Source organism: Engraulis encrasicolus, chromosome 12, assembly GCF_034702125.1.
Source record: "Engraulis encrasicolus isolate BLACKSEA-1 chromosome 12, IST_EnEncr_1.0, whole genome shotgun sequence".
Classification (NCBI taxonomy): domain Eukaryota; kingdom Metazoa; phylum Chordata; class Actinopteri; order Clupeiformes; family Engraulidae; genus Engraulis; species Engraulis encrasicolus.
Genome location: NC_085868.1, coordinates 6,163,320 through 6,189,535, shown reverse-complemented (window position 1 = coordinate 6,189,535; position 26,216 = coordinate 6,163,320). Strand labels below are relative to the sequence as shown.

The 26,216-nt window shown below is 41.8% G+C and overlaps 3 long non-coding RNA genes across 3 annotated transcripts; 1 reads left to right on the top strand and 2 right to left on the bottom strand.

The window, feature by feature from the left end:
• Positions 1-250: 250 nt before the first annotated feature.
• LOC134460004 (uncharacterized) lies at positions 251-2,095 on the bottom strand. The gene is made up of 3 exons (XR_010036941.1): positions 1,569-2,095; positions 683-782; positions 251-466 (listed from the first exon to the last, which is right to left on the bottom strand). It is a non-coding gene; the product is annotated as an uncharacterized LOC134460004 (long non-coding RNA).
• Positions 2,096-14,342: 12,247 nt separating this feature from the next.
• LOC134460003 (uncharacterized) lies at positions 14,343-16,254 on the top strand. Its single transcript, XR_010036940.1, has 3 exons — positions 14,343-14,977; positions 15,376-15,599; positions 16,138-16,254. It is a non-coding gene; the product is annotated as an uncharacterized LOC134460003 (long non-coding RNA).
• Positions 16,255-16,698: 444 nt separating this feature from the next.
• LOC134460001 (uncharacterized) lies at positions 16,699-18,236 on the bottom strand. Its single transcript, XR_010036939.1, has 3 exons — positions 18,135-18,236; positions 17,626-17,747; positions 16,699-17,374 (listed from the first exon to the last, which is right to left on the bottom strand). It is a non-coding gene; the product is annotated as an uncharacterized LOC134460001 (long non-coding RNA).
• Between the last annotated feature and the right edge of the window lie 7,980 nt (positions 18,237-26,216).

Sequence of the window (26,216 nt, the reverse complement as noted above, 5' to 3'; positions counted from 1 at the left end):
GCATGGACATTCTGAAAACATGCATGAATACCTTGCAGGGCGACCAAAGTCCCGAGTTTGCGCTTCTAATGGGTCAGCAAATCGCCTTGCTGTCAGCAAAATGCCTTGTTGGAACGACTATGAGCGCCCCTTACAACGCCACATTCACCTGAGAGAGAGAGAGAGAGAGAGAGAGAGAGAGAGAGAGAGACAGAGATAGAGAGAGAGACAGAGAGAGAGAGAGAGACAGACAGAGAGAGAGAGAACAACAGTCAAGTTTTTCCGTTTTTTGAATTTTTTCACCAACTGTTTCATGCACCGTGATGCAAAATTAAAGCATTCCATGTCTTAAATGTGCATGGACATTCTGAAAACATGCATGAATACCTTGCAGGGCGACCAAAGTCTCGAGTTTGCGCATATAATGGGTCAGCAAATCGTGACTTGTTGGAACGACTATGAGCGCCCCTTACAACGCCACATTCACCTGAGAGAGAGAGAGAGAGAGAGAGAGAGAGAGAGAGACAGACAGACAGAGAGAGAGACAGACAGACAGAGAGAGAGACAGACAGACAGAGAGAGAGAGAGATGAAAACAGTCAAATCTTTTTGTTTCTGATCAACTGTTGCATGCACTGTGATGCAAAATTAAAGCATTCCATGTCTTAAATGTGCATGGACATTCTGAAAACATGCATGAATACCTTGCAGGGCGACCGAAGTCCTGAGTTTGCGCATATAATGGGTCAGCAAATCGTGTCTTGTTGGAACGACTATGAGCGCCCCTTACAACGCCACATTCACCTGAGAGAGAGAGAGAGAGAGAGAGAGAGAGAGAGAGAGAGAGAGAGAGACGAAAACAGTCAAATCTTTTTTTTCTGACCAACTGTTGCATGCGCACAGTGATGCAAAATTAAAGCATTACATGTGTTAAATGTGCATGGAACATTCTGAAAATGTGCATGAATACCATCTACTTGCTGCACCCCAGTACCATAATCAAGCAAGACTAACTTACCAAACAAGACCAAGTTTAGTACAATCACACAATACATACAAAATAACGGAAAGATAATGACATTAAGTAATGTGCATTTAGCTGCTACAAGACAGAACTACCGTTATGACATGCATGTCCTTGGCAATTACGCGCCATTTAGCTAGCCATGCTAACACTGGTGAATGTTAATTTTAACCAGCCTTCGCTGCTAACACTGTATTACACAATATGGGGCACTGAACCTAATGTTCCCTCGAACTCAACATTTCGGATTTTTTTTTTTTAACTTTACCTTGCAAATAAGTATTTCACTCGTCTTTTAATCTCCGAAGTGAAAAAAGTTCTTCACGATGCTAACAGACATAACTACCGTAAAGACTTGTACCGGTATGTCCTTGGCAATGATGAGCCAGTTACATTGAGAGTCTCAATGGCCAGTTAGCTAGCCACGCTAACACCATTGCCGGTGAACGTTATTTTTTAGCCAGGCTTCCTACTGACATCGTGTTACACAATATGGGGCACTGAACCTAATGTTCCATCGAACTCAACTCAAACTCAACATTTCGGAAAGATATTAGTAATTTTACCTTGCCAATAAATCCTTCCATCGTCAAATAATCTCCGAAGTGTAAACGTTGTTCCCTCCACAGCCGATTCTGTAGTTACTCTTGTCGAGGCAGATGAGAAAGGAAAGATGGTGGGTGTGCACTCACGGCATAAGTGTGCTTAGAATCATCTTTTTTCTTCCAACTGTCAACTGTCTTCCCACAAATGACCTCTTGTACAAGCAGGAGAGAAACAGAAAATTTCTGGATCTACTTCGCCTGATTGCCGACCATAGCTGAAGCTGAGGCAATTTCAAAAGCGTTGCGTCACCGCTAGGGCAGGGCCCAGGCAGCATCTCAACCTCGTTTGAGTTTTTAATGACGTGTTTAGAATCAGATTGGGCGGAGATTAAAAAAAAACCTAACAATTTCATGTTTTCTCAGCATGAATTTATCTAACAAATTGTTCACCGTCCTGAATATAATAGTTCTACATGATTTATACATGTTTGGAGAAGGAACATGAAACAATCATTTTCAATATACTAAATAATTACTTAAACATTCAACAACCCCTGATTTCCATTCTTTTCAGTGTATTAACTCCCAATATTAATACATAATTCAGATACTTCATGGTTATTCTTTGAAACTTCATGGTTATTCTTTGAAACTTCATGGTTATTCTTATACAATTATATGATATTGACACACGTCAAAAATGATCCGGATTCATTTTTTATATACACTGTGTGCAGAATTCTTAGGCAAACGTGTTTTTTTTTACCATATTGTCTTTTTTATGCATATTTTCCAAAAGCAATTTCGGATTTAAGCATTTGTATAAAAATATGGGGCTGTGGTCGAAGGTGCCAAAAACCTTATATCAGGTGTGCATAATTATTAGGCAACTTTGTTGTCTTCTTGGAAAATTGGCCACAAAATAGATATAACAAACTCTGAAAAGTCGATTCGGATGTCGTCTGTGGCTGTCGTGAAATTATGAAATGAATCATTACAAAGTCACCAGTCTCGTAGGAAATGTCACTGCCAAAATTGAGAAGAATTTAAGGTGGAACTACAAAAAAGTATTACCCTGCAGTCCTATAATATTACACAACAGAAACCTACACCGAGTGTCCAGAAACACAGGGCATTGAGCACTCAGAGATATGGCCAAGGACAGGTAAGAAGGGATGACATCAGACAAGTTAATTAAGTCAAGACTGGGTCAAAAATACCTGGGGACAGAGTTTTCAAAGTTAGGCCTTTTATGGAATTGGGAAAGTGACTCTTGACAGACAGGGTGGATGAGCCCATGGCTGGATCATTGAGAGGAAGACATTTGCATCTTTTCAAGACCATGGTATTTATGATGTATTTTGCTGGCATTTAAGTGGAACTCAGGAACTCAATTCACCTTTCCGCGGCCACCCCCCAAAATGGTAACTGACCAATCATAGCATAGCAACAGTTACTAAGCTCGGGACCTTGGTCAAGCCAGCCGTTTTGATGAATGGAAGTCTATGAGAGAGATCCCGAGTTTGGAAGATAAAAAGAAATGTTGCGCGTTTGGCGTGTGTAATTCCGACAACGGAGACACAACAAGTTGGAGGGAGGGGTTACATTTCATTCCTTCCCAAAACCAAAGACCGAGATGGAGAAATTCCTGCTGTGGGCTAAACAATGTGGACTACCCCACCACCAGCAACATGTAAACAGAAGCCACTAGGCAAGCTAAGGTAAGCAGCTATTTTAATGTCGCTAAAATCCACCTACCTCATTGAAAACGTGATGATACCACTACTTCAAATACAATTTAGTAGCACTACCTTGCATTTTGGGCAGCTAGAACTGTGTGGATGATCATAATAATAACGCATAGCTGGATTGAATGGGTTAGCCTCATTTAGCATAGGCTAGCTGTACTTTTATTGTCACTGTTGACTGTTCTGTTCATATTGTGCATGCAAGTAGCAACCAAACTAATGTTAATGTTGTGTACAGTTGAAAAGTTTATCTTGTACAATGGCTTTTAAAGTGGGATGCCACTTGTTCGCTTGTAGTAAACAAGCATCAGCTACTGGGCAAAGTATTCTGCTATTAACTTAGTTAGAATCCCACCTCATGTAACCATTGCAACTGAACTGAGATTGAATAATAATTAATAGTATTGATTTAAGATCCCAGGTGTGCTGTACTTCACAATGTGCATTTTATTTTAGTGCCTTCCATCAGAGATGATTTAGTTATAGGCCTACATTGCAAACATTAATAGAGATTGTTGTACCCAGTCACCGTTCTCAAAACATCAACAAAACATCTTAGCCCTACACTAACATGCATCAACCTTGCATTACTATGAAAATGTAATGGAAAGTCAAACTGGTTGTTTACATGGTAGGAGAGAGCTCAAACTCCACTGAACACCTTAACACTGTGGAACAAAGTGCTTCAAACACCAGTGACCATGGTGTGTGTGTGTGTGTGTGTGTGTGTGTGTGTGTGTGTGTGTGTGTGTGTGTGTGTGTGTGTGTGTGTGTGTGAGCGAGAGATATTATTTATATGCAGTTTGTTAACTTTTCCTGTTGTTGTTGTTCGTTGTTTACAGATCCCACCACTGATCATGGAGATGAGCTTCAGATGTTGAGGGACATGGTGGCCACTCAGAAGGCTGAGATAACCAAGCTGACTGTACAACTAGAGGCAAAGGATGTACAGCTCCAACAACTTGGATACAAACTCCATTTACACACTACTTTGGTGTTAAAACCAGAGTCTGTGCATGAAAGTGATGTGTTAGGCTATTTCCAGTAGGCTACTGCGCTTGATTCACCTATGAGCAGTTTAATACCTTGTATGAGTTCAACATTTTAAATAATCCAGGTACAGTGGCACACCAGACCTTCCTTTGTGTAGTGAGCTGTTATTGACACTGATGACATTTAGACAAGTATTTGGTTACAAAAGATTCCACATCAGTTTACAGAATGTGAGCACAATATTTAATCAGTCAACATCAGCCCTGTGTGTATTTATTGTGTATTATGTATTGATTATTTTGTTATTGTGTATTAAATACCATCCATCATCATGCATATTGTCATGACCTGTGTATTTTCATTTTTTCCTTAAATTCTTTAACCCATTTCATGTCATGGTGAGTTACCTGATGACTTAAGCCACTCCAAGAGGGTATGTGTGGTCTGCAACAACAGTGATGTCCACAGGAGGTTTGCACCAAATAGCTCAGGTGTTCCTGTCTGCCTTTGTAGGAGAGCCAGTTTGTCACCTGTCACATTGAAGTTCCAGGGGGGAGGGCAGTAGGCCTACAACAAAATTCTCTCTAACTTCCACTGTTTACAATGTAGCCAATGTATTTGTAGATTACTGGAAATATTTATCTATTTACTGAACTGTAGGCTTACTGGTTTCCTAGTGACCGTAAGAGACACCTTATAGAAACACCTTTGCTTTTGGAGCAACCACAGATGACACAGGCACTGGTTTTATTTTGGTATAATTGTGCCATTGCTGTGTGAAGCTTTTGGAGGATTGGGGTTCCAAAGGGTTGCCTTTCACTTGAATGAGGTCAAATGTGTTGAACAAGCCAAGTCAACGATAAGGGAGCAATAGACTGGAGCGCTACAGGTGGGAATGTTTACATTTGGCATCTGTTACCATCACATGGGTTTAATGCAACAAATATGATAATCATGTGCATTTTAATGCAACGTATGATAAAGGTGACTTACCCTGCTTTAGGTCTAGGCCTACAAATGCACTGCTGCTCTTGTAAATTATTAGGTGCTTGCCTCTTACATTGGGATCTGTAGGCTTTACCCTCTGTCTCATCTGGCTACAAACACAGCATATAATGTTGTGGATGTAGCCTTTAAGCCTGTTGCAGACCTTTTTGTCAACTTTTATCTTATATTTTGACAAATTGCTTGTGATTTCCATGGGCAGAGCCGAAATTGACAGGGGTGAAAACATGTCGCATGCCATTCATTCTAATGCTGAGAACCTGGAATACGTAAAAGCTTGACTCGCATAGCAACCGTTGCTAAGGGGGGGAGGAGTTTGCGGAAAGATCAATTAAGTGTGCACATTGCTGATCTAGCCATAGAATCATCTACCTGGTCCATTAACAGTCACCTTCACTAGTTCATAAAACCATTGAAAAAAACCATCTTATAACGATTCAAGGCCTATCCCTTTCTTCACCTGACAGAAGCAGAATTCATGCATCAAAGCAGGTGCAATTGAATATCATCAGATGAAAGCAGAGACGTTCAAAACTCATTTTTGACTTTCAAATGTTCACAGGCAAAGCTCAATAACAATCTGTTATGCACTGCCTTTAGTAAAGGGGTTCTTCTGTGATGATGGCCCCAAAGCCCAATATGATGACAAGCCCTAACAACTGTCTTTCTTGGGGTGGGGGGGGGGGGGGGGTGAGGCCAGGTCAATAACAATCATCTAGGCAGGTGTCCAATGCTTCTTTGGTCTAATGAGGCTAAGCAGTTTCCACAGTTACACATAGTGGAAGGATATCAAGTGTATCTGTTATTCAGCCTCAGACACAGGGAGTCTGGGTCTGAATCTGGATTGCTGGGTCTTCCAACAATATTATAACCCAATGCATTCATTTAGATTAGTTCAGAGGTTCTTCAATGACACTAAAACCATGATATTGGAATCACCCGCTCATAGTCCAGTCCTCAATCCCACTGAGAGTCTGTGGTTAATGTCTATGCTCAGCATCCATGTGATTTTGACCAGCTAGAACACTTTGCAGTGAAGAAATGGGCCAAAATCCCTAGTGGGGCACGAGCCAACCTATCAGAGCCTGTTGTCAGTTTTGGTTCATAAATGGCGCCATATTGACTATTAATGATCAGGGGGCTAATAATTTTGTCCTTGTCATTTTTGCCCTTTTTTGTTTAAACTCATCGTAACAATAGAAAAATCCAAATTCAACTCATTGAACATTATTTCCATCAGTGTATTTGTTTCCAGAATAACAGAAACGGTGAATAATGGTAATTCTTACTGAGAAATCAAGAGAAATGTCGAATTTCAGGAGGGGGGCTAATAATATCGTCCTCAACTGTATTGCCTCAGCTGACATTCCCGGCCTGCTGCTGTGCAGGCCAGCTCTTCCCGGCAGAGAGATACACAGAGAAAGAGACAGCCACCACCCGCTACAGATCAGCCATCAGCATCAGCAGCAATCAACAGCTGTAGGCCTAGGCCTACTTGCCTGGTTAACACCAGACCTAATCCCAAGTGAGATTATGAAATTGTCTTTCAGATCGAAACCATTACAGTATGTAGAACTAAAGGCAATATGGGAGTTCGCAGGCTGTAGGCCTACCTGAAAAGGGGCCCACGGTGACACCTAGCCCCAGTGGAACCCATGGGGCCATGTCACTCTAGAAATATGGCCTGTGAATAAAACACAGTAAATAATGTGAAGTCTTGCCACAAAAAGAAAAAAACTGTCTCAATGAACCTAAATTGTGTCCTAAACATTTCAGCCTGGGTCATTTCTTTACCTATTAGTCCCCCATTTCATAGAAAACGTAGGCTGCATCTCGTCCAACTCACAATTCTTCTTAACTAAAGCACTTTCACAAGGTGCAGCTGCCAATGACGCACGAAATTGTATCCATTCTGGTACGGAATGTCAGCTCACTACAGACGCAAGGACTTGAGCCGCATGTCTTCCGTGGGGAGGAGGCAAAAAGCTGAGTGCAAACTGTCAATTCAGCACAGCACACCGGTATTGGCTTGATTTGTACAGTAGGCCTACACTGTCTAAAATACTAAAACTGGGGCTAGCTTACACAATAGGCCTACATGCAGTGTTAATTCAACAAGGATCACGTTCTTACTCAAATATGACCTGAATTAACAGTAGGCCTAATAGGCCTACTCACATGCGCGTTATGCCCAATATAGGCCTACTTCCCCAGTGTTAACATTTTCTGTGTTAACTTCACACTGTTCGGTGTTATCTCAAATAAAATTGGTCAAGTGTTTGTTGCGTTAACTGCTAAATGTTAAGGCTATGGCTGCGAGACTCTGGAAAACCTAGCAAATGCCGCTGAATAGGAAGTGATCAAAAAGTTATGGGAGAAGTCCTAAAACAAATAGACACAGTGGCAGGCGAACTCGGCCTACTACAGCCTACGGGTAGTGGGCCGACTGTCATCGGACGCCACAACCACCAAGCCAGTGCAAAAACGAACATTTCGTTTACGAATTGTCGGGCTACTACCGGTATATGGGTTTGAGCCGACAGCAGAAGCCAATTCCGCGCGAAATTGTATCAATTCTGGTACGGAATGTCGGCCCACCACAGACGTACGTACGTCAGCCGCCTGCCATTATACGGAAGTAGCCAATGCAGCGCGAACTTGACATTTCATCTTCTGACACGAGACGCCAGAGACATAAGGTAAGGGTCCGTTTTGATTTAGGCCTACTTGTGTCAACGTCAGGAAGGCTAGGCATACTTTTAACGATATGACTGCATATACTTATCGTGGTGTAGCCTATAACAAACATGCTTTCTCCTTAGATGTTTTACGTAGTCGCATTCGAAGACGGCGGTGTGGAGACCGTCCCCTACACGTGGGTGGAGGGGGACATGGACTTGTGCGCCTGGCCCGGACAACTTCGAGGCAAGGCCCTGGCTGATGCCATTAGGACCGCCCAGCCCCCGAAGCGCACCTGGAGAAGGTATAAAGCCAGGGTGCTCTTCATTAATGGTAGGTCTGAAATTAATTCTTGCAAAGTCTCTTTCACTCACTGATCACAGTGTCTATGCTATTTCGATAGGCCTATTATACATTTAAAAAATGCTGCCCTACAATAGGATATACATATACATGTAGGCCTACTTATTATAGGGCCTACCTTCATTAGGTATGTAGGCTATTGCAATATATGATGACACCTTATGACAGCTTTCTTTTCCAACACAGTTTGCATTGATAACGGAAATATAGGCCTAGTGCTGAACTGTTAAGCCTGTTCTCTTTATTTTCCCAGCACTTAACTGTCCTGTGTTGTAAGTCAATGTTGAAGGAAAGCCTTCTAAAGACATATATGAAGAGTTCAGATGCAAAACCCCCTAACTCCATTTCTGAAGACCTGCTCTTCTATATTTTTAGAGAACCCCGCTGTTGGTTTGGTTTACATTCATGTACTTGATAATACATATAAATAGTTATATTACATAAATAACATTCTAAAAATTGCACTTTTGATAGCTTTGTATTAGGCTAAATAAAAATGAATTAAGATTATTTTCTGAAAAGGCACTTGGGGGGTTTTGCATCTGAACTCTTCATATATAAATCAGCAAGATGCATACACAGGCCTACAAAACTTAATTTGAACTGTATTCTGAATAGACAGTTTCACGGAGGCCAGGAGGAGGACTGTGGAAGCGGAGTAGGCCTACCAAGCAGGTGACTACATTTTTGCCCATGTAGCCAATGGAAAGTGTAGCCTAATTTTCACAGCTATCTCGGCATATTGTCCAAAATGTTACGGGTGTATGAGACTAATTATTGTTGTGCACTGTACATAGCCTGCAATACCTTAATAGACAAATAAAAGCTTAGGCCTGTAGTTTGTATACAGGTCCACCATATGACACCACAAAGCTTTCAATCAAACTTTAGATATTCTGGTATTGAAATGGTTAGATCACCCTTAATCTATGAGAAATGAAGAGCCTCGATGATTCCCAGACCTGATTTATGAATGATAGCCTTTCAATAGCTAGCCAACACTCTGGCGTCTCATGGAGCAAATTGATTAACCCTATTGTTTTGCTTTGTGTTTCTGATATCATTTTCAGATGGTGCTCAGCCCAGCCCAGCCCCGGGACGATAATTTTAATAAATGAATTCAAATTGAATTGTACCTGTCTTGTACTTTTGTGTTTATCGGCCTTAAGACATAAACCATGCAATTAAAGTAACACCTCATGAGGAGCCTAAGAATAAGACTAGACAGCATAATGCAACTGACCAAAGTGCTTTGTGTCTAAAACCGGAATGGTCAAATTTAATGATAAGGAGGTACACATTTTCATCGCCATATACGTAGGGCCACAAGTCAGTTTCTCACTGACTGTTGAATGTCTAAAAGGAATCAGGGCTCGATATTCACCTGCTAACCGGCCAAATGTTGGTCAAACTTGTCTGTTGCTGGTAATAATTTCAATGTCATGCAGGTAGCTCTGTACTTGGTTTTACTTGGTATGATATATCAGATAGCCCTCTGGTTTTTGCCCTGTGTGTTAATTGTTTGCATTAACTTAAAGAGAAAGCTCTAGACCTGCTTGATGTATTTCCATGTAGAAAGCTGTACAACCTTCTTGCTTTAGCACCTCACCTAATACAAAGATTTATGGTTCTTATCAGGACCGTATTAAGACGCTGTGGTGCACCCGTGCACTACACACATCACAGGTGCCCCTTTTATGAACAGCATAAGTTTGTGTCATGTGGTGCCCCCTAACTTGCTGCAAATGGTTGGTGCCCCTGGGCAGGCCATTATGGTTAATATCTATATTAAAATCATACTATCAACAAAACTGTGTCTCGTACTGAATGTGACTCTTGTCACAGCCTGGCTCAGAACCACAAAAATGTGACAAGGTGAGAGGTCTTTTGTTTTTTTCCAGCAACAGATAGCCTATGTGGCAGTAGACAAAGGGAGAGAAGATATTGCCTCAGCTGACATTCCCGGCCTGCTGCTGTGCAGGTCACAGCTCTTCCCGGCAGAGAGACCTAATCACAAGTGAGATTATGAAATTGTCTTTCAGATCGAAACCATTATGTAGAACTAAAGGCAATGGGAGTTCACAGGCTGTAGGCCTACCTGAAAAGGGGGTGTGATGAAGCGGTCTGCACACTGTGTATTAACTCCAAGAATACATTATTTCATTTAAACATATGAGGAAGATCCCTCATATAGGCCTGAGGAAGATCCCTCTGTTGGATCGAAACGTTGCCACATGTTTAAATGAAATAAAGTATTCTTGTAGTTAATACAGAGTGTGCAGACCGCTTCATCACACTACCTACTACTTTTTGTCTGGCACCTGGACAACTACCTGTGGATGTGCGCACCCTACCTTCCAACACTACCTGAAAAGGGGCCCACGGTGACACATAGCCCCAGTGGAACCCATGGGGCCGTGCCACTCTAGAAATATGGCCTGTGAATAAAACACAGTAGGCCTAAATAATGTGAAGCTTTGCCACAAAAATCCCATGCAGTATCAGCCTTTTGATTTGTGTAGGTGGAGACAACTACAGGCATGAATGACCAAATGCGAAATGAACCTAAATTGTGTCCTAAACACACTCATTTCAGCCTGGCTATTTCTTTACCCATTACTCCCCCTTTCATAGAAAACGTAGGCTGCATCTCGTCCAACTCACAATTCTTCTTAACTAAAGCACTTTCACAAGGTGCAGCTGCCAATGACGCGCGAAATTGTATCCATTCTGGTACGGAATGTCAGCTCACTACAGACGCAAGGACTTGAGCCGCATGTCTTCCGTGGGGAGGAGGCAAAAAGCTGAGTGCAAACTGTCAATTCAGCACAGCACACCGTTACTGTTTTATTGGCTTGATTCATGGCACACTGTCTAAAATACTGTAAACTGGGGCTAGCCTACACATGTTGCAGTGTTAATTCAACAAGGATCACGTTCTCACTCAAATTTATGACCCGAATTTACATAGGCCAACGCAAACTTTAGGCCCTACATGCCCTAGCCTATGTGTTTCATTTTCTGTGTTAACTTCACACTGTTCTGTGCTATCTTCAATAAAACTGGCCAATTGTTCGTTGCGTTAACTTCTAAATGTTAAGGCTACGGAATGGCTGCGAGACTCTGGAAAACCTAGCAAATGCAGCTGAATAATCAAAAAGTTAAGGCAGGGAAACAAGATTCATGGTAGTCAGGCGAATTCAGCCTACTACACAAATACGGGTAGTGGGCCGACTGTCATCAGACGCCACAACCGCCAAGCCAGCGCAAAAACGTCCTATTCTATACAAATTGTCGGGCTACTATACTAGTGCGTGTTTGAGCCGACAGCAGAAGCCAATTCCGCGCGAAATTGTATCAATTCTGGTACGGAATGTCGGCCCACTACAGACGTACGTACGTCAGCCGCCTGCCATCCTACGGAATGAGCCAAGTTCAGCGCGAACCTGTCACTTCTTCTGACACCGATCTGGTAAGCAGCCGTTTTGATTTACTCTTGTCAAAGTCAGGAAAGTTAAACGATTATATGAATGCATATAGTTCACTGCAATAGCATAACAAATCCATAGCCTACTAATAGTAGAATAGCTTTTTATCTCCTTTTAACTGTAGCCTAGGCTACATTTGGATGTGTTATATCAATGTCGTTACAGAACCAATGACAATGTATTAGAATAGACCTATTCGTAAACAGGCTTACTAGGCCTACTAATAATTAATGTGGAACTGTTGATTTGGTAGGCTATTTGTGTGCAATGTAGTGCCAACTAAAACTACTTTTAGCGACAGTTGTCAGGCTATGCATTTAAAGTTGTCAAACCTGCACTACGAACTATTAAAAGTTGTCAAACCATACTACTGCACTACGAACTATTGCACATTTTCTTGTGTAGCATAAACGACATTTAAAACAGCTTCTAGTCTTGCAAAGTAACCTGGCATGATCGTTAAGCATGCCTTCCCAGTTGGCTTGAAGTAGGCTATGCAACCCACGCTTGTCAAGCTTTAACGTTCATGCCGGCAAACATGGATCCGTCATCAAACGACGGCTACCATACAACGGAAAGCCAAATATCAAATCCGATGTAAGCCCTATACGTGCCTTTCCATTCGCCCATAGAGATGCTAACAGAATAAAACGTCATCCGTGTGCATTTTTCTTCTTCTGATCAGATCAAAATAAATCTCCTGCATCGGTAGACGGGCTAGCCGACTCTGTCCTAATTCCACTGTGTACTCAGATGGTACAGCACATGCAACTGTAGTCTATACACATTTGTGAGAAGTAGCAGGATACATGACAGAGACAGATTCAGTTGTGGTTTGCTCAGACAAGATACCGGTTGTTCTACAGCTAACCTCATCTACTCAGCATTTGGCTCTGTCATGTCTTGTGTTATGTGCCACCTAGTGGATAAAAATAAAAATGCAAGTGTGTGTGTGTGTGTTTCATCTTATCTGTTTCCCTAGGTTGACGAAAACGAAGCAGAGAAACCATTCAAGCATTAAAAGGTACAACTACTGTGAACTCGTTCATTGCTGCCGTTAGGATGGATAGACTTTATCTTAGAAGGAGAGCATTGAAACGAGTACAAGCATTAGTTTGCAATGAGGAAGAGGACACTTTCGAGGACACTTTCGCCTCTGGTGAACATAGAACTCTTCTCAATCATAGTGAGATGAGCGAGGAAATGATTCAGCAGGATCATAGACAGGTAGGCCTATGTGTTAGTGATGCGTCAGGTGATGATGATGATGATGATGATGATGATGATGGTATAGGAAATAGTAGGCCTATGACATGGGATGAATCGCTGTGTAATTGGGCAGTTCATTTCAAGGTTTCTTTAGTAACTTTGACAGGTCTTCTCACCATCTTGAGAGTCCACCATCCAAGATTGCCAAAAGATGCTAGAACACTCCTCAGAACCACGACAACTTACGAAATTCAGGATCTTTTTGGTTGCACGTACCTCTATTTTGGAATTTTGAAGGCCTTTGAGAAAAGTTTTACCAAAGTATGGTCTCATATTCCAGACAGGCATATCTTTCGATTGCAGTTGAATGTAGATGGCTTACCTTTGTTCAAAAGCACTTCAGTACAGTTTTGGCCCATCCTTGGCTTGATTCATGGTGTTGTAAAAAAAAACCTGCCGTCATTGCTCTCTTTTGTGGCACCTCAAAGCCTAATTCTCTGACTGAGTATTTACGTGATGTTGTTGGGGAATTACAGCACCGGAGTACAGGTTTTGTGTTTAATGGGAAGATGTGCTTCATAAGGGTGACTTCTGTCATTTGTGATGCCCCAGCCAGAGCTTTTATTAAAGGAATAAAATCTCTGGTTATTCTGGTTGTGATAAGTGTTCCCAAACAGGCTTTTATTATAAAAACCGAATGACTTTCCCCGAGTGTGCAAGCCAATGTTGCACTGACCAGTCTTTTGCAATTATGTCTGATGAGGACCATCATATTTCCATGTCTCCTTTAAGTCGCGTAGGTTTTGGCATGGTGACGTGCTTCCCTCATGACTATATGCATCTAGTCTGTCTTGGAGTTGTACGTAAGCTGTTAGATTTATGGATTGCATCTGGGCCTTTTTCTTGCCGCTTGTCTTCTCGTCAGATTTAGCAAATTTCTAGGAAGTCAAGACAGTATATTCCAGTGGATTTTGCTATCCGAGACGTTGAGATGGAAAGCCACAGAGTTGCGTCAGTTTTTATTGTACACGGGGCCACTGACACTACGCAATGTGTTGTTGCCTTCTGTTTATCACAACTTTATGTTGCTATCTGTTGCCATTTTCATCCTTGCCAGTCCATCAATGTCTGCAACATTCCATGATTTTGCACACCATTTGCTTGTTTCATTTGTAACCCACTTTAGCGAATTGTATGGTCCTGAATTTGTTTCTTACAATGTTCATGGTCTTACCCATCTCTGTGAGGATGTTAAACGTCATGGGCATCTAGACTTAAAGGAATAGGTCGGTATTTTGCATTTGGGACCTTAATTATGGTGTATCATACACTGAGCTACCCACCTGTGTCACTTTTGTTTGATTTGAAGCCTTCCGTGAGATTTTGGGTTTGGGCGATATCCACAAACCACCATACAACGGGAGTCAGCGGGGCACAGACTTTAAATCCGTCGTACACGCATAAACAGTATTTTCTTATTTTGTTTAGGGTCATACAATTACGTTTCCGCCTCATTTCAATATTTAAATCTCCCGGGTTCAGTGAACGAATTAAAAATCTGTATTGACTGAGGTGTGCCACGTCATCTTTCTGCGACGCTCATTCTGACAGCCAGCCAGCTCTGCTCCGGCAGTCGGCAACATGATAAAGTAACAAGAAGCAAACGTTGAAGCTCTCGGTTTTTAACAGTTCTTCGGCTAGAACTTTGCTATGGATTGAATGTGCGCATATACTGGATGCTGAAACTAAACGACAAGCTTTATGAAACCGTGGCATTTTGCGTTGAGATGGAAAAGGAACGCGCCACACTCTCCTGGATACGAGGCTACGTGTGTGCGGCTTTTGCGCCAAAGGTCTTTCTACCAGCAAAACAAAATAGCAGGACAGAAGTGACAGCGTCAGAAACAAAACATTGCTGTTCCGATTGCTGATGGAGACAACAGAGGTAAGGACATATTATGTATCTTGAGTTTTTGAATGGCTAATCTTGGTGTCGCCTCAAACTAGCTCTCAGTGCCTTCATATGGCTGTTCATGCTACCAGCTACAGATAGTCAAATGAATCAAAGCTACGTTTGGTCTCAAACAAAATTGTACACGGAAAATAGTAGTCCTTCAGTAGGCAAGACAATCACAACATATGATAAGCCTGTCAAAGCCCTGCACCAAATCATGGAGTAGGTCGACTGTGGTTTTCACTTTTACTGCTAGTAAAACTGACGGCACGTAATTCGACTGTCTAGCCAATAACTGGTAGGCCTACATTGCTTGATCTTCAGGTCATACTAGTTGTAGGTTTTACAGTGATACTGGTGTATTGACACACTTCTTTTTTATTATTTAGAAAGACAGGAGAAGGTCAAGACTCAAGAGCTGGACTTTCCATGACGTCCTCACTCGACCCCTGTGAATAGCAGCCCACCGTTGACCAGCCATCAGTATCTAGGCCTACTGTGCAGTCATTTCCTGACCCGGTTTCTCACTAGCCCTTCGCAGACGAACACTACCACCTGAAGACGGTCGTCTGGATAATACTTCGGTTTGGCACCGGCATGGTCTACCACAAAGGTAAACACATCAGGCCTACCACTCCACTGCATTTGTTTTAGAAGTCTAAACAACACACCAGTGTGTATTCCATAGGCGAGTTATCACATGAACACATTTTATGTGTAAAAACTGAAATGTTGTTGCAACACATGGGATATGTGTGGCTCAGGGGAAAAAACAGTTATGAGCCACGTTTGTAGTATTTCCCATACAGTACACCATTCATACTAATTATAATATTAGTTACTAATACTAATATAATATTAATTATAATTACTTTCGTGTCGATATTTTTCAAAGGGTTTTTCCATCCAGTATTACTCTGGCAAAATGCCCATTGCTTTCCTGTCTAATATTATAAAAAAAAGTCCAGTGGCCTTCAACTAACACCTTTTGACTTATCACGGTGTATCTGGAGAGCAGACAATCTTCTTTATGAGTTTCACATTCTGTTACATTACTGCCATCACCTACTGTGCACTCATGTGATTGGCCTTTACCATTCCTGTTCAATGGCCATACATAATACATTACAATTGTCATTTCTATTTTCCAGATAGACGCCAGACCTTCTGAAAGGACCTAATGGACTGAGTGCTGGAAAGGAGACAACCCCTCTATAGAATAAACTGAGTGTAACAAACACTCCACCACGAAAACTCTCCACTCCAGTCCCAAGGAGTAATCATTTCGGAAGGTCCTAAACACTATTTATCTAAAATACTTTCTGATGTTTGATAGTGACATCTTGGTTACCCAATAAGACATTTCTTACATTATTACAAGATTCTTCACTTCTTCCTACATTGTTAATGACTGAATGATTACAATTATGATGTACACATTGTTATTGGTCACACCTGCTGACATTAAAGTCCCAGTACAATCTTCTCTCTTTTCCTTTATGTAAAGAAGGTAAAGTAATGACACTTGAGGCAGTAATGACAAATGGATAAATGTGTAAAATTTATTTTCAATGGCCATCAAATTATATTGATGACCTAAGTTCAAGAGAGTCCTTGTGCACAAGCCCTCAGCAATGCAGGTGCTGATGTGAGGCAGGAGAAGGTGAACAATGAACAAAATTCAAGACATTTCACACTGCTTAGTTCTTTTTCTTCCTTCATTTTTCTGAGCTAACAACGCATTTTGCCCTGTGTGTCAAAATAAAGTAAGAAAAAGAATGGTAAGCAGTGTGCGGTGTCTTTTGAATTATGTAGATAATCTCTTCCTGTGAGTCCAAGATATTGTGCAGGTGAAAGTTGAGAAAGTGTCCCTATGATTGTTACAATGGAATGATGCATGAAATTAATTTACAAATGTTATCAAAAGACATGGAATATTACATTTTCATTTCATTGCATTTTTTTTTAAAAATGCATTGCACTTAGCTGACGCTTTCATTTACCAAAAGTGGTATTGGTTACAGTCCCTGGAACAATGTGGGGTTAGGTGCCTTGCTCAAGGGCACTTCAGCCATGGATGGAGATGTAGGGAGAGGTCAGGAGGGATTCGAACCAGCTACATTTGGTCCAATAAGGGGTCCCCCACAATGCACCTAAGATGTGTAATGTCAAATTATGTGTAGTATTACCAACTAGATTTATAACTTCATTGTAATTACTCAATATAACACAAGATGATAAGTCAATGTAGAGACTCTGACTCCATCCAGCATATGGTATGGTGGGAGATGGATGAGGGTCATGATGCACCTTGGATGACCCTTCTGTACTGTAACCTGGCCGCAGACGTTCAGCTCCCAGGGCGCTGGGCGCTGTGTACAGCATTTCCTACAAGACAGATGATCACAATACAGCAAGTAAGAGGTAGGGACACTTCAGTCAATGAGTACAACCACAGCTTATGTTCATAAATAATTGGATAATCCACTGACATGAAACACAACAGAACAAATAATAATCTATACAATCGTGGCACTAGCTGTGAAGTTACTACTAACGTCACTGACTGACCCCAATATCGACAAAGCTGTCTGGGCATAGTAAATCAAACAGAATTTACAAATTCCTCGGCGACTTACTCAATTGAAAGCTGTGTGTTCCTGTGAGTTTTGGCTATAATCTCCGATTCAACTTCGAAGAATGTTGATACCAGCTCGATTCGTCATGGCGAGAATATCCTCCAGAGTTACTTGGCACCTTCCTAAATAAATAAAGAAGTGCGTCACTACATCAGATCAGTATCACACTGTAAAACCTCTAAGTGATATGACATGAGAATCAATGTAGCCTACCATTTCTCAGTAGGCTAGACAGCTGAATGTTTTTACTAAAGTAAAAGTCAACTGTACTTATAAGTATACCCCATGATTTGGTGCAGGGCTTATCATATGATTGTGATTGTCTTGCCTACTGAAGGAATACTATTAGTATTTTCCATGTACAATTTTGTTTGAGACCAAACGTAGCTTTGATTCATTTGACTATCTGTAGCTGGTAACATGAATACGAAGGCACCGAGGAGATAGCTAGTTTGAGGCGACACCAAGATTAGCCATTCAAAAACTCTAGATACATAATATGTCCTTACCTCTGTTGTCTCCATCAGCAATCGGAACAGCATTGTTTTCTTTCTGACGCTGTCACTTCTGTCCTGCTATTTTGTTTTGCTGGTAGAAAGACCTTTGGCGCAAAAGCCGCACACAGCCTCGTATCCAGGAGAGTGTGGCGCGTTCCTTTTCCATCTCAACGCAAAATGCCACGGTTTCATAAAGCTTGTCGTTTAGTTTCAGCATCCAGTATATGCGCACATTCAATCCATAGCAAAGTTCTAGCCGAAGAACTGTTAAAAACCGAGAGCTTCAACGTTTGCTTCTTGTTACTTTATCATGTTGCCGACTGCCGGAGCAGCGCTGGCTGGCTGTGAGAATGAGCGTCGCAGAAAGATGACGTGGCACACCTCAGTCAATACAGATTTTTAATTCGTTCACTGAACCCGGGAGATTTAAATATTGAAATGAGGCGGAAACGTAATTGTATGACCCTAAACAAAATAAGAAAATACTGTTTATGCGTGTACGACGGATTTAAAGTCTGTGCCCCGCTGACTCCCGTTGTATGGTGGTTTGTGGATATCGCCCAAACCCAAAATCTCACGGAAGGCTTCAAATCAAACAAAAGTGACACAGGTGGGTAGCTCAGTGTATGATACACCATAATTAAGGTCCCAAATGCAAAATACCGACCTATTCCTTTAATATCTGGATTTCCATTCGAAGATTATTTGGGTATGATGAAAAAGATGATACGATCTCCCCACCTTCCTCTGGCTCAGGTTATTCGGCATCTTTCTGAGATGGACCATGTAGTGGGAGATGAAGCCTTACCGGAAAAGGGACAGTTGTTAAAAGAGCATAATCATGGACCAATCCCATCCTCTATGCTAGACTGTGTGGTAGTTCAGTTTGAGGAACTGGTTACTGATGGCACCATAATTAACGTGACCAGACAGGGAGACCGTTGTGTTAAGATTGGTAACCAGATTGCAGTGATTGAAAACATCCTCCAGTGTGAAGGAATGATTTATCTAGTCTTAAGAGAATATCAATTAATGCTACCTTTTTATGAGTCTCCTGTCAACTCACAGTACTTGGGCATCTATGTGGTAGGAAATATTTCCCCTCAACTGAAGGTCATTGAGACACATAGTAGACATATTGAGAAATATGTGAGGCTACCACATAGCGATAAGTTTGTTGCAGTACCACTACTTCACACAAAGCAATGATGCAAAACACAGTTAACGCAGACACGCGCTGGAATCTTTGTCTAGAGTGCTTGAAGGCCTTGCCTTACCTTGCCTTATTCCTCTTCGTTCCGAGTGGAGCATAGGGCTTCTACTAACTGCCTCCAGACAACAGGCTTTTCCTATTGGCCTCATTCCAGATGATGTCAATTTGCTGAAGTTCGTCTTCGCCATGAGTCTCGGGGTCTTTACTTTCTGTCTTGTAGAGTCCGGAATTCCACTCAAGAGACTGTTCTATTATTCTCAGCATGGCTATTTGGTCATACCATGATTTGTCAGCTCAAAAGTCTGCTTTTTAGGTCTAGTTTCAGCTTCAGTCTTTCTAGGATTACTCTTGTCATCACTTTGGCTTCGATAATTAGTAACATAACATAATTCCTCTCCAGTTCTTGCTGTGGCTGATGCCTCCCTAAGCTTTGCAAGCAGTCCTATGTTCCACTCTTTGGGAATTGTTTATGTGTCCCAAACTTTGAGTACAAGGGAGTGGAAAGCATTTACTGTCACTTCTCCTCTTCTTTAGTGTCATATTTGCTCCTTGTGTGTTGCTGTTGCAGGCTAGGTTAGGGATGTGGGCAGTGCAAGCGCTGGAATCTCTGTCTGGAGTGCTTGAAAGGATCTGGGAGAAGCCACGCAGAGCTGTCTGTTGTGCTGTTGCTTTAGTGTCGTATTTGCTCCTTGTGTGTTGCTGTTGCAGGCTAGGTTAGGGACACGGGCAGTGCAAGCGCTGGAATCTCTGTCTGGAGTGATTGAAGGGATCCGGGAGAAACCACGCAGAGCTGTCTGTTTCTTTGTCTGTTCCTTTGTATGTCTGTTTGTCTGTATGTCTGTTTCTTTGTATGACCCATGCTGACTTGACTTGACTTGACACATTTTGCACAGGGTTTGGCTCTGCAGTGCATGTATGCATTTCCAGGCCCAGCCACTGTGCAAGATTAAAATAATTGCACTTAACAAGGCCAGTGGGTTAAGTATACCCCTTACCCTTTTAAGAGCAAGTAACACATATTGCCTTTATGGCATAATCATAAGCTTGTTGGCTGAAATAATTTGACCTACCAGGTAAGTTTCTATATAGTATGTGACATATAATATTCTTTTTCCGTAGATGTTCTCAGTTGTTGACTTTGTAAATCTTAAAGAGGTGGAGCTGGTCCCCTCCTTGTGGGTGGAGGGGGACCAGTGCGCCTGGCCACACAACCTAAAGGGCAGTGCCCTGCGAAACGCTATTGAGGGTGGCCAGCCCCCGGAGCCCACCTGGAGGAGGTGGAAGGCCAGGGTGCTCCACACGACCGGTAGGTCTGAAATTAACTCTTGCAAAGTCTCTTGTCTTTCACTCACTGACCTCAGTTTCTATGGTATTTTGTTATTACAGATTTTAAAAACGCTGGCCTACAATCTGTTTTTCAGTTCAGTTATACAGTTTTACTGTACCTTTATAAGAAATGTATTGTACAATAATATATAAATATCACGACTCCTTATTATGGCTTTCTTTTCCAACATAGTTTGCCTTGATAATGAAACTAACAATACTGAACGGTTAATCCTCTATTCTCTTTATTTTCCCAGCACTTTGTAAGAGTCAATTTAGACTAGAGACTAAATCTTCTAAATGTAATTTACTTTGTAATACCACTAGCAATAGCAATAATAACAATAATTGTCCAATAATAAAAGTAATGAGAAGAGTAGTTGATTGATGATAGTCAATGATATGAATGTTATTTGTTATTTGTGTCTAACAGATGCATATCGTGATGGCCGCAAAAAGGCGAAGGAGGGGGAGCTAACGTCGGACCTGCAGTCCGAAGCTGATATGGACAAGCCCCGAAAAAGAAAGTAAATAAGAACAGAATATGTCTCTAAATAACAAAGTTCTCCTAATGTTTCAAACACAAACAGATAAGTGGAGTGCTTCTGGGTCTTCACCTTTTTCCTTGGTGCTCATCAGTGTTCAGTGTTGGCCCAACTTCTCTTTCTGGAATAAACTTCTTCTAATGTTGATCTTATTTCAAATAGGAGGAATGTCCGGCTCAATCCCCTCGGGGGAAGAGAGTCTTCTTCTGAGGCAGAAGAGGACCAACTCCCCTCTCCACCTAAAATTTTCCATTCCCTTCCCCCCACTTCCATCAACCCCTTGTCCACCCCTCTCTCCACCCTTTCAGCCTCCACCTTATCTTCCCCTCTCTCTTCTCTCTCCACCCTTTTGTACCCCACCCCCCTATCCACCATAACCTCCATCCCTACCCACACCGTCTCCACCTATTCCACCACCCTCCCCTCTATATCCTCCACCACCATCCCTACCCATACCAACTTCTCCACCCCTCGCTCCACCTACTCCACCACCATTCCTACCCACACCGTCTCCACCACTCTCTCCACCTACCCCACCACCATCCCTACCCATACCAACTTCTCCACCCCTTTCTCCACCTTCCCCACCACCATCCCTACCCAGACCAACTTCTCCACCTACCCCACCACCATCCCTACCCATACCAACTTCTCCACCCCTCTCTCCACCTACTCAACCAACCTCCCCTCTGTATCCCCTAACGCCATCACTACCCCAACCAACGTCGTACCATCATCTCTGTCATCGTCACCATCTCCTTCCTTCATCAGTATCAGTGATGTGACAGGGGTTAGGCGGCAAAATGGTATGGGAGACTGTTTTCTCTGACTATCTTCTAATTTTCTATTACATTTAATTCACCAAACTTGACATTGTGTTAAATCCTCTTTCATAGGCCACCAGCCCACCGTGTGCAGCAGCTGCTTCCGTAAGTACTCAATTTCATTTAATACACATGTAATAGCTAGATGGCTACAATACATATCCCTTATCCCTATCTCCAGTGGTCGACAGGAGGAGTTCCTGGATCCAGTGTTGAGTTCTTGTTACTGGCCCTGCAGGCATGTACTAGTTCCCCGTTCCTTTTCCAGAGAGTGAGCAGTGAGACACTGAGCAGAGCTGAGCAGAGCAGAGCAGAGTTCTAGCTTTAGAAAGCCTTTTAGTTCCTGGTTCCAGTTGTTGAGTTCTATAGCTACAGTAGGCCATGTACTGTATGCATGTTCTAGTTCCTCGACAGGAGGAGAACATTACAAGTACTGTGCGTAGCCTTATCATATGCACTATTATACCAGTTGAACAATGTAATGGTTGTTGGAAAATATTTAACTACCATAATACTCCAGATTAGAGACTCTAGAATCTGGCATTAGACTACTACGATATAACACAGACCCTTTGGTATCACCCATACCATAATGGCATGCCTATGACTTTAGCACAATCATAATGAGAGGTGGAGTCATTCAACTTCTCACATAAATAAAACTTGGTGTTACTATACTCTTGTGTTAGCATACCGTACCAATTACGTATAGAGAGTCTGGGTGTGCATAATAAAGTACCGGTCAGTGTTAATTTCGTCAGCTTTTTTTGATTTAGTCTTAGTCTTAGTCACAATGACGAAAATCAATTTTAGTCTTAGTCATATTTTAGTCTTTGCCGTCCCAATTTAGTCTCAGTCTTAGTCAAAATGACGAAAATCAATTTTAGTCATAGTCAAATTTTAGTCATTTTAGTCATTTTAGTCAACATTTCAAATTTTAGTCAACATTTAAATTTTTAGTCATTTTAGTCAATATTGTGTAAAATAAATAACCTACAATGGCTATTGTTATTTCACAAAGTATTACTAATATTGCCTATTGCAGCAAATATTCACCTTGTTACTTGGTCATTTTCCACCAAAACCCAAATCAGTAATTTCAACATCATAGAGCAAAAGAGCATCACACACACACACACACACACACACACACACACACACACAGGCTGCACTCTCTCTCTCTCTCTCTCTCTCTCTCTCTCGTGCATTAGAAGCTGCTGCATATTATATTTCATTTTGAGGTTGATCACGGAGGAAGCTGCATGCTCTTTTTCACCTGACCGCGGGACTTAAAGCCTGCAGATTGCCGGCAGTGGGAAGACCAGACATCCCAAGTCTGCATGAAGTTCAAGAAGTCTCCCTGATAGTGGCTTCCCGATGACCACGAGTCAGATAAAATACTGATGATGTTAGACTATGCAAGTTAGCGGTTTTTGTTTTCAATTGGCAATGCGAGCAGAGAACGATAATGACTCGTGCGGCATGTGTGGAATAGGCTTAAATAGATTGCGCGAGCACACTTCGTATGCCCCGCAAAAGTCCCAGGAAAAATAGTTAGGCAGGGGTAGGCTATTCAGACTGGACGATAGAAAGCACGCACATACAAATATTTAAACACTAAGATGCTGTTTTGTTTGTCGGGGGTGTCGAGACTCGATAAGCATGACCTAGAAGGAGTTTTTGGAACTTAGGAAGACGCTGAAGACGCACGGAAATGCTGTCGATTTCCTTGGGTCTTTTAGCGTTGCTCTCGACGAGAACAAGTTTCAAATCTCAACAGTTTAAAACTCCTTAGCGATCGCCCATCCATTGATTCTTTTCAAAACTAGGCTACAGTAGCCGTGCCTCTGTTACTTTAGACAGGCCAACTTTCCCCCTGCTGGCGCGCGCTCCCGCGGTGACTGATTTAAATAAATTCACAAATCTGACCTTCATGATTTGCTTGCTGCCTACTCATATGGTTAAACAACAAATATAGCAAACATTACAAAAAAGAACAGACAACGAACGCCGGGCTAAGACAGCCTAAGTGAAAAGGAGAATAGTGGAAGCTCGAGGAGGTTTAGAATGACAGTATCAGAGGAGGATTGGCGCGACTGTCATTACCTACTGCAGAAACACATGTCTTCGTCATGGATAAGAGGGTTGTTGAACATGTTTCAAAATGAACACTTCCCTCAACGTTGGCTATTTTTTCTCTTTCTCTGGGAATGTTTTAGGACTTAAACTCAACTTAAATGGACTCACTGAAGTACTAGGCTACAGAACTACTGACTGAGCCACACCATGCATTGGCTTCCAGCAGATACAGGCGAGGCAACACAGCGTGAGCGCGCAATCACCTATGAAGTTCAAGACACTTAGGCATATATTACAATTACAAATTACAAATTAATTATAAATAATTATATATTTTTAATGTCCATTCGTCCATGGCTTGTAAATTTCGTCTCGTCTTAGTCTCCTTGACGAAAATATTTTTTTATTTTCGTCATATTTTGATTTGCTTGAGGCAATTTTTAGTGCGTCATCGTCTCGTCATCGTCAAGGGAAAAAGGGGCGTTGACGAAATATTTTCGTCATCGTCGTGGTTGACGAAATTAACACTGCTACCGGTACCTATTTCATTTGGGAGAGGTGAACTCATTTGGGGAGGAGTGAAGTCTGTTTTTGTTGTTGTTTGTTTTAATAAACATCATTTTCCATGTATCATGGTTATGATGATGGCCCACAACCAGTTAATTTCCCATCTATTCGTTCACTTATCAAAATGATACAAATAGGTGACAATATTTACAATTCGTCTCCACAACCCTCCCTACCGGCCCCATGACCGCAATGTACAGGTGACCGCAGTTTCCTCGGGTTACTGTTGTTCCTGGAACAACATAGCAAAGTTGGCCCTGGATCAACATCTGGTTTGAGTGGTCATCTATGTCAGATTTTGCGCCAGTACGTCTTCTGCAGTATGGAATAAGATCAGTTACAAGCAGATGTGGCATGCTGTTACAAAATACATTATTCAAATATGTTTAGGTAAAGGCATAGTTTGGCATGTTTTTGGGTTGGTGTACAGACATTTTCACTGACAGATTATGTTTAGGAATTAGTTTTGGTTTAGGCACAGTTCCACATAGTAGTAGCCACTGTAGCCATAACCAGAGCCGTATACCATAACCACCGTGACGGCACTTGGCATGCCCGTTAATTTTTGGAATCAGACATAGAATAGGCCTACATACGTAAGATAAACCAGATGTTCATCCAGGGTCAACTTTGTGATGTCTTTCCAGGAACAACAATAACCCGAAAAGCAACATCAACAAAACACAAAAATATGTGTACTTTCAACATTTTAAATAATTTATCCATACTTGATTTGAAGGATATGAATTGCTTAATACACTTTATAATCCACAAGTATTACAAACTTAAAATCAAGTATTTTTTCTCATGCCTTCCTCCACTTGTGGAGCAATATTTGACAAGGAGTATCTGTACCTTCCCTTAAGTAAAGAAATTACTCTGGCCACTTTTGCGTCTCTCTATCACTTTATCTCTGTCTTCTTGTAGCCTATATGAAGGAGATGGTGACGAAGATGGAGATGGTGCTGCAGCAAATCTCCATACTGCAGGCGTGCAGCATGCTGCATCTGCAGCACCACCACCGGCAGCAGTGGAGGGGCTCCCCCTAACCTCCAAGGACGACCTCATGCTCCTGGAGGTAAGGCTCATGGACCCTCAAGAGGAGGAGAGAGTGGTGAGTACTTTTAATGGACCTTTCCGTAGCTAACACCCTAAAATCTTTAACTGACCAATCAACGTAATGCTAGCAATGCCAAGTCAGTGATGGTGAACTAACCTCTCCATAGACATGAAAGGTATTTACAAATGTATAAATTAGGGGTGGGCATAGATTAATTTTTTTAATCTAGATTAATCTCACTGTAATTATGAAATTAATCTAGATTAATCTAGATTAATCTATATCAAAATGGCTCATTCAGAATAGGCACGCTAGCGAAATAATGCCGAAAAAAAACCTTGGGGTTTCTTAAGAAAGATGGCACATTAGATCAGAGCTCATCTCTTGTTGGTTATGTTGATACTTGGTGATGAAAAAAATCACTGCAATATTTGTAAAGTGTGTCAAATATGTTAGGAAGCATTTACAGTTATAAGATAC